General features: G+C 46.1%; 1 protein-coding gene across 1 annotated transcript in view; it reads right to left on the bottom strand.

Annotated features, from left to right (window-relative positions):
• Window positions 1-15458, bottom strand: part of PTPRA (protein tyrosine phosphatase receptor type A) — an 86547-nt gene that overhangs the window by 60122 nt on the left and 10967 nt on the right. Inside the window, 1 exon segment of the mRNA XM_065735989.1 lies at window positions 9225-9361. The gene's annotated coding sequence lies outside the window, so the exon portion shown is untranslated.

The raw sequence follows: 15458 nt of genomic DNA, 5'->3' as shown, positions 1-15458 counted from the left end.
ATGATTAAGCTCCTATAATAATGGTCTAGAGAGAACTTGGTTTTCTCCCACTAAACCCTCTCCCATTTCCACTGTGGTTAATGCTGGCCTACGTTATTTTTGCTCAAACTCTAGGAAAGCAATGGTAGTAATACATTCTTAAGGTTGAATAACATATTCATGAACAATCCCACTTTTCCCACTGTTTGCAGCCCAATTACTACATGCACTATGTCTGTGGTCCCCATGAGAGCTGGCACCCTGACACTGCATCTCCTTGAAATCAATGGAGAGCCAAAGCTGCAGCTGAAAGTCATCAAAACAAAGAGTCTACAAAATAAAACTTCATGGGAAGACAGCAGGTTGCACCTTCTTTGGACACCAAACAACCTTACAGAACCACCCACGTGATGCTCTGCTCCCTGTCCTGCTGAGAGATTGACCAACTGCAATGTGAAAGACACTCACTGAATCTGTTCAAAGTATTTTGTCACTAAAATATCAACCTGGAGTTGTACTACATTTTTCTCTCCACTCCAAAGATGAACATTTAATCATAGCATTGTTGAGGCTGGAAAAGATCTCAAAGACCCCCTATATCCAACCCCACTTCCTATATCCAACCACTCTTTCTGAGAACAAATCTATCAGATTTGGTGAAGTAAAACAGAAAAACTGTGATACAAGTATGGAAATTCCAACGTAAGCATTTTAAGTTGCATTAAATACTAAACAAGAGGCCTTGTTCTACATGCATTTAGTGACCCCATCACTGGGTACCATATCAGGTGTAGAGCAGATACCTTTGGCCTTGGATGCACCATGCCTACTGTAGCTGCAGCTTTGGGAAAGGGAGCCTGAAGTTCAGCCCGTAGGTTAAAGTTAAGATGTAAAAACTGTAATTAAATAGTAGTAAAATAGGCTATTAAAAAAGCTACTATTTTGAAATATTCAATACAAAATAGACTTGATTGAAAATTGCATTAATCAGTCTCAACAAAGGCATAAAACTCATTATCCCTGGGCTTGCATCACAACCATCTCTCACGTGCACATTGGGGCAGCTACTTCAATCCAGCTCTCTCATGAAACGATTTCACTACACCAAACACCAAGGCAAAGAGAAAGAAAGAATTAAAAGTCCAAGTAAAGCTTTTATTCTTTTATTTCTATTTCATTTTTTTCCCCTACCATGTAATTGCAAACGACAAACATATCTGTGGTTTACAGAGGAGGCAATAAATTAAAGCTAGTCACAAATGAGACCAAAAAAAGATACTTAAGTCATTCAAGCCACCACCCCAGGATGGTTTTGGTCCCATGGGACGCATGTGAGTTTTGTGAAAGACTTGGAGGCCTGAACTGAGGAAGCACAAAATGAAGAGCGCTCTTAGAAGTTGTTTCTTTCATAACTCAGCCAACTCTCTGGTGCTCCATGAGCACAGCATTTCACGCCCTTTGGTTTGGTTGCAGGAAAAGCAAATGGTCTTCAGCGAGCAATTCTTTCATTTGTGAGCAGAGCACGTGGTCAAAAAACAAACACACCGAAGTTTGACCATCAGCAACATGGCGTTTCTTTTGCAGCCAGTGAAAGAAGATGGCTGCAAAATTGCTGCTGATGGAAAAACAAGTCCTCAGTGTAATTTTAACTTCAAATCGGTACAAAAATATGCATTTCAACTCATTAGGAAGCTGAGGTATCCTAACCCCCACCTCCCATAAAACTGAAGAGACCCGGTCCTGGAGATCACAGCAATTTCCTTCCCCTTCAGCTACACTCAGCACACTCATCAGAACAAACAGGTCATTCTCCTAAATTCTTCATGTTTCACTGAGTCACACATCCTTCCACCAGTACTCATAAAGCATAGTATTCCCAGCTCCCCAGCTCTGGTGAGCAGGAGTACCTTAGGAGCAGTCATACCAGCAACAGGATGAGAGGTTACAGCGTCGCATCGTGCAAGGGGAGGGGCAGGCATGATGGATCAGGATGGATGCCTCTAGAAGCACACAGCTTGGCTTCAGAGCAGCTCCATCTATTAGGACCCAGAGGACTTCCCAGTTTCAAGCAGGAGAAAACTCATGTGCAAGACGTTTTCAGCGGGCAAATCCAGGACCGGGGTGATTTCAGCTGCCATCTCCCCGCAACACAGATGTGACAGCAGGACAATAGCACAAATAATTTTTGTTACTCACTCACTACTGAAGGAAAGCGTTCGGAGTCTAAATTAGGAACACGGAAAACGATTAACACTAGCATTAACCTCAGCTCCACCCTAATTGCACTACATAAAAGCAGACGTAACAATTACAAAGATAACATTGTGTGTCATAAATATCGCACACAGGAATACAGCAGTCACAGCGTTCGTTTCCTGACCCAGCAAAGCTGCTCGAGTCGTAGAGTCTTGCATTCAGAGGACTCAGGTTTGGAAGCAGGTCGCCAGCAGGCCTTGGCTGCTGTGATTTCCCACCACGCTCTTGGAACACTTTGAGTTCCCAACCATGGCCGCGCGGCTCTGAGTTCTGCGCGATGCGGTTCAGCAGGAATTTCGTGTTCTTGCTGGGAACAAACTAAGTTCATCCCAAGCGAGATGTGGAGATGCGAAGCAATTAAAGCAGAATGTGTGAGTGCTGGTTTTGGATGCACATTTCACCGCTGAGGGTATCTAAACTGAAACCATCGGCCGTGCTACTGTGTTCAGACAGAAGCTGGGGAGTCCATCTCGGCTCCATGCCGTTCAGCTGTTAGACCACACAAGGCTGAGGTTTGCTGTCCTTAATGCTCCCTCCTGGGATTGGTGGTAATTAATACACAGCCACAGAAGCCACCACACCCTCTTGGAGGAGCTTTGTCCCACTGTCAGCCATCCTTGCAAGCAAAATTCTCCCGAGTAATGCCCTTTCCTTTCTAGATGGAGAATTTAAGCTTCCCAGATGACAAATAGGCAAAGTGTAAACAGTTCCTCCCTCCCAGAGAGCCCCTAGTGATGCAAAGACTGAAAGAAATAAAAATAAATACAAAAGCCAGCGTATTTTTCAAGTCCTGCCTTCAGAAAACAGCCTTTCCTCTCAGTGAGGCCTCCCCCAGTCAGCATTTCCAGGCGGACACTCATGCCAGCTCCCAGTTCTGAAGGCTTTTCAACCAAGCGTGGAGAAGGTTAAAAGCGACACGTTCGCTCCGATTGACGTTTTCCAATTAAAGCTAAGGGAAGACAGCAACTCCCATGAAGGCATGGGTTCTCCAATGGCAATATTTTTGGATATTCCTGATTGCTACTGTAAGCTGTTAGCATCTCTCTTACCCCGGAGGCACACCACTGCCTTGGGTCTCTTCTCAGTTTCATCCTCACTTTCTACCCAGAATGAACAATCAGTTCCACATCAACACTCCTCTTTCCTTCCTCAAGCTCTTTGATAAATTATACACGGGATTTTATTTTCTGGGCCATTTCCGTGGAGCTCCTCTGGTCGTGCTTTTTCTCCTGAACCAGGATTCCCTCTGGAGGACCTGCTGCTGGCAATGCTCTTTCTGCTGCAATGCAGCTTGCTTGCAAGCCTCCCAGAAAGCTTGAATGCTGGCTGCTCCCTAGCAGCTCCGCACTTGACAATAAATACCTCCCTCATTAGCACGCTGAGCTTCATTAGTTCTGCTGCTTACCACGTAAAAGCATTAAAGTTGCACTGAATTTTCAATTTCACAGCTTGCAGAGTGCTGCATTAGATACGTGAGGGTCTCCAGCCGTGGGGCACTGACAGCATTTACAGCGTTTTAAATTTGTGAGCTGCTGGCAGCAAAGCTGCTAACGTCTGTAAAAGAGGCAGCACGTGCCTCCGAGTGAACAAAATAGACATCCATACGTTCCCTATGAGTTTAAAGGAGCAACAGGGGCAAAATGATTGCCCAGCATCACTCACATGGTGCTGGTGACACCATGGCCTCAAGTGGGAAGTCGGTGTCATCCTACAGACGTGGTAAACCCGGCAGCAGGGAAGAAGTCAATCTACACTACAGGGCACTATCAAACCTGGGAAGTGCTCTCATCGCTCCACTCAGCCTCCCTGCTTCTCCATTTTCACAGCACTTGCAAAATTTGAAGACTTCGAAGTTTCTCGAATGTGGCTGCGATGGCTTGATGGTTCAGAAGGCTCCTTGGGACAGAGGGGCTGGGAAATGCAGGCTGCCTTCTGTTAGCACTCTTGGATCCTCGGGAAACTAAGCTTAGCAAACACATCATTACTCAGTGTTAGGTGAAAATAATGAATAACAAGCAATACATGGAGCTTTTCAGCCCCAATGATCGGATGAGATTAAGGCCAGGACGAGTGCACTTGTATTCAAATGGGCAGTGCAAGCAGAAGACAGCAAATAACTCTCAAGATGCTCAAAGGAAGACTTGTAGTTGGTTTCCTCAATGCATGCACAGCATCACAGGCATTTCCTGGATTAATCAAACAGAATAATTATCTCATGGTGAAGCGATGATCTGGAATTAAAGAGATTAGTGTCTGGGTCTCAGCTCTAGAAGTTCTCAGCCCTGGGGAAGTCCTATCAGCTCCTGCATCTCGCCTTTCCAGGAAACCTCCTTGGCATGACTGACTGCAGAACCAGAGTGAAGACATCAGAGGGAAAGACCACTCCAAAGACTTTGTTTTTCCCCTTAATATCTGCTGTGAGGCACCAACTTGGTCTATTCATGGCTCTTTGATGGGAGATCTTCCATCTTAAGGGATATAAAACAACTGAGTGTTTTCCTTTAAATAATATCTACGGGTGAAGTACGATTCCCACAAATACACCAGAAGATTGCAGAATCAATTGAGTTGGAAGAGATCAATTGAGTTGGAAGAGAGCTATAAAGGTCACTTAGTCCACGTTCTATTTTTGCTTCCCCAGCTCACACCACAAAACCCACATCATTTAACCATCACAATGGATTGATTTCTAATTTGGTTAATCCACACTGGCTTACCTGTGAAGCCCAAGTGTCTAACATCTGGTCTTCATCAACTGGGTTGCCTAACTACTCTTCTATAAAGAAAAGGGATATCCAAGACTTCTCAGAATTGCCTTTTTCTTTGCTTCTGAGAAGTTCAGTTGGGCTGGCAACCTCACCATTGTCCAAAACCCAAAATGCAAGCCAGATTTTGGTGAGCAAGAAAAGAAAGGAAAAAGTGTGTGGGTGGAAGAAGTTCAGTTGGTTGTGTTTCAGAATGGTTTCTCTTTGCTTTTTAAACTAAAGCCAAAACTTTTATTGACTCCAAATCTGTGCTGTGCAGTTTGAAGAGCAGAGGGAGGCTTCCTCCACCAGGATACACGAAGAAGCGTTTGCAATGAGGAAAGATAAATGTGTTTTGCTGGTAACACCTGCGTCACTCAAAACACAAAAGCTGTCATCACCTGACCCCAACAATAGATGACAGCCCCAAACAAGACACTTGGTGACCGCAGCCACCAAGCCATCCTCCCACACCCAGCACCAAATTGCACTGGGAGGGCTGCGAGGAGAAACCTCGCTGGGAGGACGCAAATCCCACAGGGTTTCAACCCAGCATTTTTTCCACCAATCTCCTTGAATTGCCTTGAAAGTATAATTAACAACAGTTGTCTTCTGATTTTATCTCCATTTTCTCAGGTTGTAGGCTATCTGGGAGAGCACTGGGTACGTACATGTGGGTACGCACACTGGTGCGTGCAGCTACTTGCCTGCAGTTACCAGCTTCTCAGTGCAGCTGCTTTTCTCAGGGCCTCCTTGGAGAACAGAATGTGGTGAGGAACCTTTGGGAAATCTTAACCTCGTGCAGTCAGTGATGAAAAGATTTCTGCTCCCATTGTATCTCGCTGATACAGATGGGCTCAAATCAATGGAGCGTTCAAGCTCAGTTAAGCTCAGCGCTTCGTAATCCCTGGTGTATTCTGACCAACTGCTCTCGTGGGGATTTCAAACAAAGGTGATAAAATGGCCTTTGTAGTAAGAGAGATTTTTCTTCCTTTTGGAACATAAATGTTAAGGTTTCCTGAAGAAATGAAGGACAAAACTCCAGGAAAGTGACAGGGATCCACACAAAAACGAGGCCAAGACATGTCTTCCCCACACTCAAGGCTAACTGCTACTCCAGCCTGTGCCCACAGCTCCATCTCTTTTCCACGTATTCTTCTGAAATTGCCCCCATTCACTTTGGGATTTACCAGAAATAAGACATCTTCTAGTCAAAGGAAGGTCTTAGTGCATGACCAGAGGCACAGAAAGGCAGGTGAGCTGCCTGGCAGAGGGTGCAGACATAGAAGAACATCAGTTTTATAAAAATTGATGACCCTAAAGGGTAGGTTGAGCACCAATCTGAATGATAAAAATAGACCGTATGTTGCCAAAGGATTGGAGGATTCCATCCAAAAAAAACCACCAGGATGTTTCACTCTTAAAGAACTTCCCTATTCAGTGGAAAACTGTTTGCCACAGACTTGGACAGAAGTTTGTGAGCCAGCCCAGGCAGGGGTTCACCTACATACACAAGCAAGAAAGGCCAAGAACAAAGCATGCAAACACATCGCCCTGCCAAAACCCCCATGGTTTATCATCTGGAGTTCAGACTGAGCCCTCCAACTCTGCTAAACCTGGAAGAGTTTCCAAGAAGGCTCTGCTGGCAAAAATCCTGACATGCAGCTCCCAGATTCTCCACTAATTCTGAAGGAATCATCCTCTCTGCTGAAGTAACACTGAAATACAGCAGTGCTTTTGAACAAGGTGCTACATTTCTCTAAACACAACTGCTTGTGGAAACAGGGTTGCTGCACCAAGCAGAGCCCAGCCGTGCCCCAAAAACACTGAGCTTCCTGGCCAGCTCTGTGCAGCACCCACTGTGCTTTATACTTTCCCTGCAGGGATCAGAGAACTCATTCTTTTGGAAAAAGCTGTGCAAACCCAATAGTGGCTGGGTGTATGTATGGTGAATCACGGCCTGATGGATCATCTGAGGTGAGCACTGACTCAGCCACAGGAGCACAGGTGAAGGCAATGCACCTGTGTGACCTGAAGGGGTGGAGTCTGACTTCACCTCTCCCAGACCCCATTTAAGGGCTGATCACCACTGGGGAAACTTTCCTGACCAGGGTAGAGTGGGACAGGCACCAAACCCTACGGAGCCAGCAGGATCGAGCAAGTTTCACTCCTCAATAACACCCTGCAATGGGATGCTGCAGCTCAAGACAGGGCATACTGATGGATGTTAAAACAAAACAGTGTTCAAAGAATCACAGAATCACTAAGGTTGGAAAAGACCTCTAAGATCACTGAGTGCAACCCCAGTCCATCCCATCATGCCCACTGACCAAGTCCCTCAATGCCACACCTCCATGGTTCTTGAACACGTCCAGGGATGGTGACTGCTGCTCCTTTGGCAGCCTGTGCCAGTGCCTGAACACTCTTTAGCAGAAGAAATGTTTCCTAGTACCCAGCCTGACCCTCCTCTGGCATAATTTGAGGCTATTAGCTCTCATTCTTTCACTAGTTCCCTGGGAGTCTTGCTGATTTAGAAACCATGATACCACTTAAATCTCTACTCAGAGGAGCTGTCCAACCTGAGAGCACTAAGACACTTGGGATCCCAAGGTTAACAACGAGAAACAGGAAACGCCTTAGGTTTTAAACCTAAACTTTGAAATTTTCTTACCTGCACAATGCAAATGCAAACTCCCTAGGTTTGCCACTGCTATACCCTATGGTAAATCTGAGCAGGAGTATACGTTGCTGAAAAAGTAGCTTGTGACAAGCAAACATGACCAGAGAAAACAAAGCCCAAGAAGACTAGAAATACATCTACAAGATAGCTTTCAGTATTCTTGCAGTAGTTTTTCCACCATGAAATCCAAAATGGAATGCTTTGTAATCTGAAGCAAGGTGCCATGTAGCAAAACACTAAAAAGTGACCCATAAAACAGGGCTATAACACTGCCAGGTGGCAATGGCTTTTTCACAGCCACAGAGTAAATAGACTCTCAGCCCAATGCTCCTCTCCAGTAGCCCATGAGAGTCAAAAAGCCCCCAACGTCTGTATGACACGGTAACAGCATCCATTGCTGCACTTGGTCTAACAGCTCACAGTACCTGTAACAGCAGAACAAGCCCACTGGGAGCCAAGCAGAACAGAAAAGACACGTAGTAAAACATAGTATGAAATCTGTTTGAGTACATATGCACACGCATACACACACACTAAGAGACCTGGAGCGCATTGCTAAGCATCACACAGATTCAAAGAGAAGCATTTAGTCACCCATGAAAGCTACAAGTCACTTCAGTTTGAAACAGAGGTTATCACACCAGGCTCTGCAAAAGAATTCAAAGAATTTCTGCATGAAACCATAAAATGGTCAAGTTTGTGAAGCTTGCAGTGTCAACAGGAACCTATGTGAAAGTTTTAAGGAAATACCAAACCACGTATACAAACTTCATCTCCAGACAGGGTGAATCTGCACGCATAAAAGCCACAGCAACAAAAAATGCTTTACAAAAGCCCCATTTATAAAGAAATACCCGATTTCAAACGCACACCTCAATTTGCTATGCAGTCCTAGCACCAGACCCATTTTAGAAGGAGTGATATACCAAACGAGAAATCTTGCAGGAAGATTTATCATTATTTTTTAACAGCATTCTTCAGACTTTTCCTCAAGTCAGACCAGGGGGAGAGCTTCAAACAGAAATGCCCTCCACCTCCCTGCTGGATGCTGGTTTTTAACTCACTACCATGCTGAGTAACGGTGCTTCTTATTTCATGACCTTCTTCTTTACTCCACGACCTTCTTCGCATCGAAAAGGTTCTGTCTTTTTTCCCCTCTTTCTTCTTAACAAACCCATTCACTCTACAATTACGTGACATCTGTGCCTGGGTAGGTTTAACTTAATGCTGGTTTGTATGAACAAGAAAAAAAAAACTGCCTTATGCAAAACCCTCTTCAAAATATAGCAATTATTATCATCCAACTCCTTACAACGTGAACTAGAAGCTCCAAAAACGAGATTCATTCACGGAATGACAAAATACTGGACTCAGGAAGGTCTGCACCAAAACAAAGCCTTAGAAAGCTAAGCTCATCATGACCAAACTTCAGATAAATGGAGTGGCTGTTCCAAGTCTGTGAGGCGTGAACCCATGAGACCGATGCAAACTGCACATCTCTGAAGGTTGTGCTCCAGCAGTCCCAGCTCCACACCCAAAGCGCCGCACTCGTGTTCGTACCGTACCTGAACAGGGACGCTCATCCAAACGTTCACCTCCTCAGTGCAAAGGCCAAAGCTCTTCTGCTCAGTATCCAACCAGGACGGCGATGGGCAGCACACAGTCGATCCTTATTAAGGCTGATGATTATCCTCGATGCGCCCTGGAAGACAGAAACACCTGGTTACCAGTCCGAGCCAAGCCGAGTGAGCCAGCTCCCGTGGATCAGCCATTTCCAGTAATTGCTTTTGTTTTAATTGCCCCCAAAGGTTTCAGCTGCACTGTGAATGATGGGGACTGTCTCATGCAACAGACCCTGCATGTATAGGAAGTAACAAGGCTTGTCCATGGTCTCCAGCTGGATGATCCTTCCAGATTGTCTCTCCTGGCATCCTAGTAGAGATTCCATGGCGCTCATGGCTAAGGAAGACTTTTATGTGTGTTACTTGGAAAAAGAAGAAGAGGAATAACTATCAGCTGCATTAAAGATGCTCACAGATTTGAGGAAAAATGAGGAAAGGGGTCAAACCCGTTGCCCGACCTGAAGCTTTCGTATTTATAAATTGTCTATTTGAAGCAGTGTAACCAACCTTAAGTCTGTGAAGTACCGTGACTGTATTTGAATGACGTTGCATCTAAAGTGTAAAAATGCAGCCTGGATTTTAAGAAGACTTTAGTTCCAACATAGTTCAATTTAGAGTTTTGTCATGTATGAGATTTTATTGTCCAAAACTGTAGCTGAGTGTTTCACAGACAGAACAACAAAGAGCATACATCACTTGGCCTAACGCTGGAGAGATCTCCAACCACACCACATTTTGCATCCCAAACTACTCCACTTAACCTTAAACACAACCTTGTGTTCTCTTTCCTAGGCAAGGCAAGGTTTGAGAGAAGCAGTGGGACCTTCTACTGGGGGAAAAGGAGACCCACCTTTGAAATACGTAAACCCTTCTGAAGGTCTGGAACAGAGGAAAGTGCCTTCTGGATATTTCTCCTCCAATGTGTTTATATGGAGTACATCTGCTTTACTTCTCTCATGGATTCATGAGATCACGAGTAGTTTGGTCACTGTGTTGCTCGGGTGGCAACACAGTGGTACTCTATGCTGGCACAGCCTCATCTCAGGCACTCTGTACAGGTTGGGAACCACAATATAAGGGCATAAAACTACAAAGGAGCATCCAAAGGAGGGCTATGGAGATGGGGAAGGGTCTGTAGGAGGCGATCTCCAATCTAGGGTAGCTGGTGAGTGGCTCTTCTGGAGCTGTGAGTACATTAGCAAGGAGGAACAAAACCAAAAACGATTCCAAGCTGGTGGAAGAGACAACAGGGTTATTCCCTGAGCAGTGAGGTTAATGGGACCTGGCTCTTTTCTCAACCATACAATTCTACACACACTCAGTTTCTGCTCTTCCCAGCTTTGCATTTTGTTTTCAACCAGTGCTCACCACACTTCCCACGCATCTCAACACCAAACCACACAGGCTGCACTGTGACTGGTCTGAGATAGCTAAAGCACCTCTGCTGCTTTCATATTGAGTTCATTTCTTTTTAACGATGATTTAAAATGAGAGGATGAAAAGAGTAACTTTGGGACTGCAAGGAGCAACGGTGCGATCAGAAGGATCAGTCGTGTCCACGGCGTCTTATTACGAGTAATTTATATGCAAGCAAAAAAATATTCCCTGTTTTCCTAGGAAAATGCCAAATTCCACAGTGATTTACATGCTTTGCAAATCTCACTGACTTTAGAGGGAGCGCCTGCAGTATAAATCACCAGACTGCAACCTCCAGCAATGTAGAGTAATCTCATATTTCACCTTCCACAAATCCTATCTCCAAACAGGGGTCCCCACTAAGACCCCACATGCCCAGCCCCAGCCCTGCAGCATGCAGCCAACTTACAGACCCCAGCTCCACTGTAACATCAAACTGCAGTTGGCGTTTGCTCTGGGATGGGACAAAGCAGTCATTGCAAGAATACGGGAAAGCAGAGAATATAGAGAAGAAGGTGAGAACCTCAGACCTGAACTGGAAGGGTTTTCCTCCAGTTATAGCTGTGGTCCATTAACCCATATCCCCCCCCACACACACACAAGCCTTGGCTGTTTCACAGACTCTCACGGCTCCAATGTTCTATTTTAAATGGGCAATTTTGACACATTAAAGCGAAGCAGTTACACTTTTATTACCCTATTATACAGCACTGTGACAGATTTCCCTAAAGAGCTGATGGTAAATCACAGCCCAATTACAGGCGGGTAAACTAATGAGAACAAGAGAGGAATACGTGGGGAAAAGCCACGACGGCTTCATGGTGAGACCTCACCCATGTTGCAGAGCTTTGTGGGGCAGCACCCAGCACTCAGAGAGCCACGAGGTTCCACTGTGTTTCAAGGTTTGGTTTTTCAGCCTCCACAGCCCAGAAGTTGCACTGATTCAGCTGAGGGCATCTGATGCAGTCGGCTGACTGCTTACCACCAGCACCACCTGGCTCAGATGATGGGGGTGACCAGCTTCCCAGTTCAACCTGGTCAAACTGGGCTTGGGATAAGCCCAACTCATGCACAAGGTTATGAGAGCAGAGGCTCAAGGGCAATGGAGAGAAGCCCATTGGAAGGTCCAGCACTGGGGCACCGTGCTCCTCTCCCCTCCATTTGTATTAACAAAGCCAGGAACATGTTACAGAGGAGGTTTTAAAACCCCCAGAGCTGCCAAAAAACGTCAAATGAGAGCAGTCAGAGCTCATAATAAATCCACCCAAGCGAACTGCAGTATTGTTCAGCTGCTTTTCTGGGTGAAACCAAAACGATGAAAGCAAAGGTCTACCGGCAATTACACCCAAAACGCTTCCTGCCCTTGCACGAATCTTTGTTTTGTTTGGGTTTTAGCAGTAGATGGGCGTGCAGAGTACAACTGGTGAGAGGTTGATTACTGCTGCTCAAGGGGAGGGCTCTGTCCCTCCCCCCACTCTTAACAAAAAGCCACTCTGAAAGAGCTTTGTTACAGTGGCAGGTAGAAATGGGAATCCTTTATTCGTAGCTTCGGTTGCTGTTTAAAGAACATAAAGAAACGCAGCGGGCAAAGAGCATTTCACAGAGTTCTAGGAAACCACACTTCAAAAACAACAAATGCATTTATCCAAGAAGGAGGAAAACAAGCAGAACAATAAAAGTCATGGAAGTTTGCTCCGAGGAGACATCTGGGAAGGTGAAATGAGGATGCACGTGGAGGAAAACACACAGTGTAAAGATACAAGTTGATTCAAAGCAGCAGGAGAGCAATTATCTGGCTGTTTCGTGTTAATGTGGCACTGCATCCAACCACAAGCTGTGACTGTGGAGTGCTGCATGGTTCCAGTGTAGCTGAATTTATGCAGGTACTCATCTCCCTCCAGAAGGCTCAACCCACTGCCACATCCTTCCGGGTCTCCCTGAATCTCACTGTGTCAGTGTCACTGTGGCTGGAAAAGACCTCTAAGATCACCGAGTCCAACCCCGACCCATCCCACCATGCCCAGTGACCACAGTGCCACATCCCCACGGTTCTGAGCACCTCCAGGGGTGGTGACCCCACCTCTGGGCAGCCTGAGCCAGTGCACATCTCTTATGGAAAAGAGATTTTTCCTAATATTCAACCCATGGGATAACTTGAGGCCATTCCCTCTCATCACAGTTCACCAGGAGGAGAGACCGACCCCACCAGCACAAACTGATTACTCTTGGTCACAAGTTGGAAGCAAAATTCACTCTTGGAGGCCACTGTGTCCCAGGAGAGCAGGTCAGATGCAGCTCAGCCCTTTGCACGGAGGCTTGGAACTCACTGGCCTCTCTGCTTCCATCACCATTATCATTATTATAATTTGTAGCTTCCTGATATTGGCAGAGAAAGTCTTAAGAGCTCAATCAAGAACAATTACATGTAAGAAGTGAAATAAAGTGCCAGAGAGGGCTGACGTCTGCTCCTCTACCCTTCAGTCGGGTGAGAGATTAAAAGCTCAGGACTCTGTCACAAAGCACACGGGAGAAAGAGAGGGAAGGCCTGGGGACGGTCCTCTTTCTCAGGACTCAATAGGGATTTCATTTCAGATATTCCTCAGACCTCATCGCTGCCTTGCACCTTATTTGCTCATGCTTTGTCTAAGCTGCCAACCACAGATGAAATCCTTCGTTTAAAACAAGACACACGTTGCTCATCTTGTACCTTTAATACATACTCAGTCACCAGAAACCCAACATCTGTTTTGCTTTGAGGCTTTCAGCGGTGACTCAGTGTTATCTACAGTTTTGGACCACTGAAGATAAGCATTTCAGAGGCTTTTCCCTCCCCCCAGCAACAGGGCTGCACGCTTTCAGATGCGAGAATCAGCCTCAAACACATGTCAGAGGCAAAGTTACTCAAGTCTGAAACAAGCTAAGGAGGAAGCATACGACCCAGAGTATTTTCCAGCTGAGGATGGAGCTTGGAAAGGGGGTTACCGAGCTCCTGCTCTGTTTAGAGTAAGCACAATAAATGTGCTGCAATCCAAGTGACTCTGAGCACGAGCCCCCCCCAGCCCGGAGGATTGGCTGTGACTTAACCTTGGCTGCCTCCAGGCACAGCAGATAATGAAGCACCACACATCTCCACCAGCAGCAAAGCACCTGAGGTGGATGCAGAGCTTTAGAGAAAGAAAAAAGACACGGCAGCAGGAAATGTGCAGCACCCAGGGACCCAATTAACTCACCAATGGAAGGCAGCAGCATGCTGGTAATGTGGGAGATGCTGTGCAGGCACAAAGGCATGCACGCCTGGGAAAAGGGCTTCAAGGGGAACACACGAGGTGTGTGCTAGGGAGAGCCCGGACACAGCCATCCTGCTGGAAGGGATCTGTGCAGCATCACAGCCAGCTGCCACTCTGACCATGGACAGCCACTTCCCCCCCAATTTGTCAAGGGCTAATGAGCAGAATCCCCTCTTACAGAAGGCTGGGAAACACATCGTAGATTCGTTAAGGTTGGGAAAGATCTCTAAGATCATCAAGGCTGTCCTGGGCTCAGCCTTGAGCCCAGGTGGATTTCTATCATGCACAATACCCTACAGCAACTTACACAGCTCACCCCACAGCATGGAGGTGATGGTATGCAGGGGAAGATGCTACAGAGACAGCACCATCAGCTCAAGTCTGATGATGCCTGGATCTCAGAGCTCCCCTGAGCTCTCACCCTGGGTCCCAGCGTTTGTACACACTGACACAAACAAGCCCTGCCATACAAACCTTCCAGATTCAAACTCTGCTCCTCATTAGCACTCGGCGGGCAAAGAAGCAGAAGAACTGGTTTGAAAAGAGAAAAGGAAAGAAAATACAGATGACTCTCGATAACATGTCTAATTAATAAAGCACAAACTCGACAGGCTGGTTTAGTCTGTGCATCCCATCTGCTTTGACTTCAGTCACAATGTTTCCCATATCCACAAGCACCCTTTTCCATACGGATATTCTTGCATGCTGACAAGCTGACGTTGGTGCCTTCAGCACCCAGGCACATATGTTCTCCTGTGGCATCACCACACACCCCTATAGGAAGGAGGGATGAACAACAGAAGATACCACTGACCCATGTGCAAAGGATGGTCCCCTAAGGCCTACAAACACAGTACTTCTATCTGGGTTTGCCATGACTCTTCACAGCCAGCTGCTCTCCATGGCCTTAGATAAGTGCTTATCTTCCTGTAGAGCCATAAGCTCATAAATGCTGACATTATTTACCCTGTCACACTTTAAGTGACTTTGCAATCAACTCAAATGAAGTGCCAGAGTGACGGACGACTTATAATGATTTATTTGTGGAGTAGCTGTGCCTCCTGATGCTCAGCACTTCGAGTTACAACTCCTGAAGGTCAGCTTTAGACAATGGCCTCATCTCTTCCCCCCCCCTCCCTTTTTTTTTTCCTCAGGTCAGGAAGATGTAGAGTTTCATTGCTATGGGTGGATTTCATGAGACTCAAGAGGCAGAGAGGATACAGTCAGTGCCAGATAAGCTTCTGCTGTATGACTTAATGCATGCCTATAGCTGCCACTGGCACCTGCTCACAAACAAACCAGCAAGAATCAGGCCCTGGAAAGATGGTCTGTTACATTTTTCGTGCAGCATGTGGGATGGAGAATGGGACCTGGTAAATCAACATCCTCTTGGGAAAGCCCAGGCCACGCCTAGGATTACACACAAGGAAGAAATCAGGCTGTCATTGAACCAAGCCAAACGGGGAATCCCAAA

The sequence above is a fragment of the Cyrtonyx montezumae genome, unplaced genomic scaffold (assembly GCF_038088225.1).
Source record: "Cyrtonyx montezumae isolate F1298 unplaced genomic scaffold, pur_monq_1.0 scaffold_2, whole genome shotgun sequence".
Classification (NCBI taxonomy): domain Eukaryota; kingdom Metazoa; phylum Chordata; class Aves; order Galliformes; family Odontophoridae; genus Cyrtonyx; species Cyrtonyx montezumae.
Note: the sequence above shows the minus strand (reverse complement) of the source record. Positions and strands in the feature narration are given on the sequence as shown.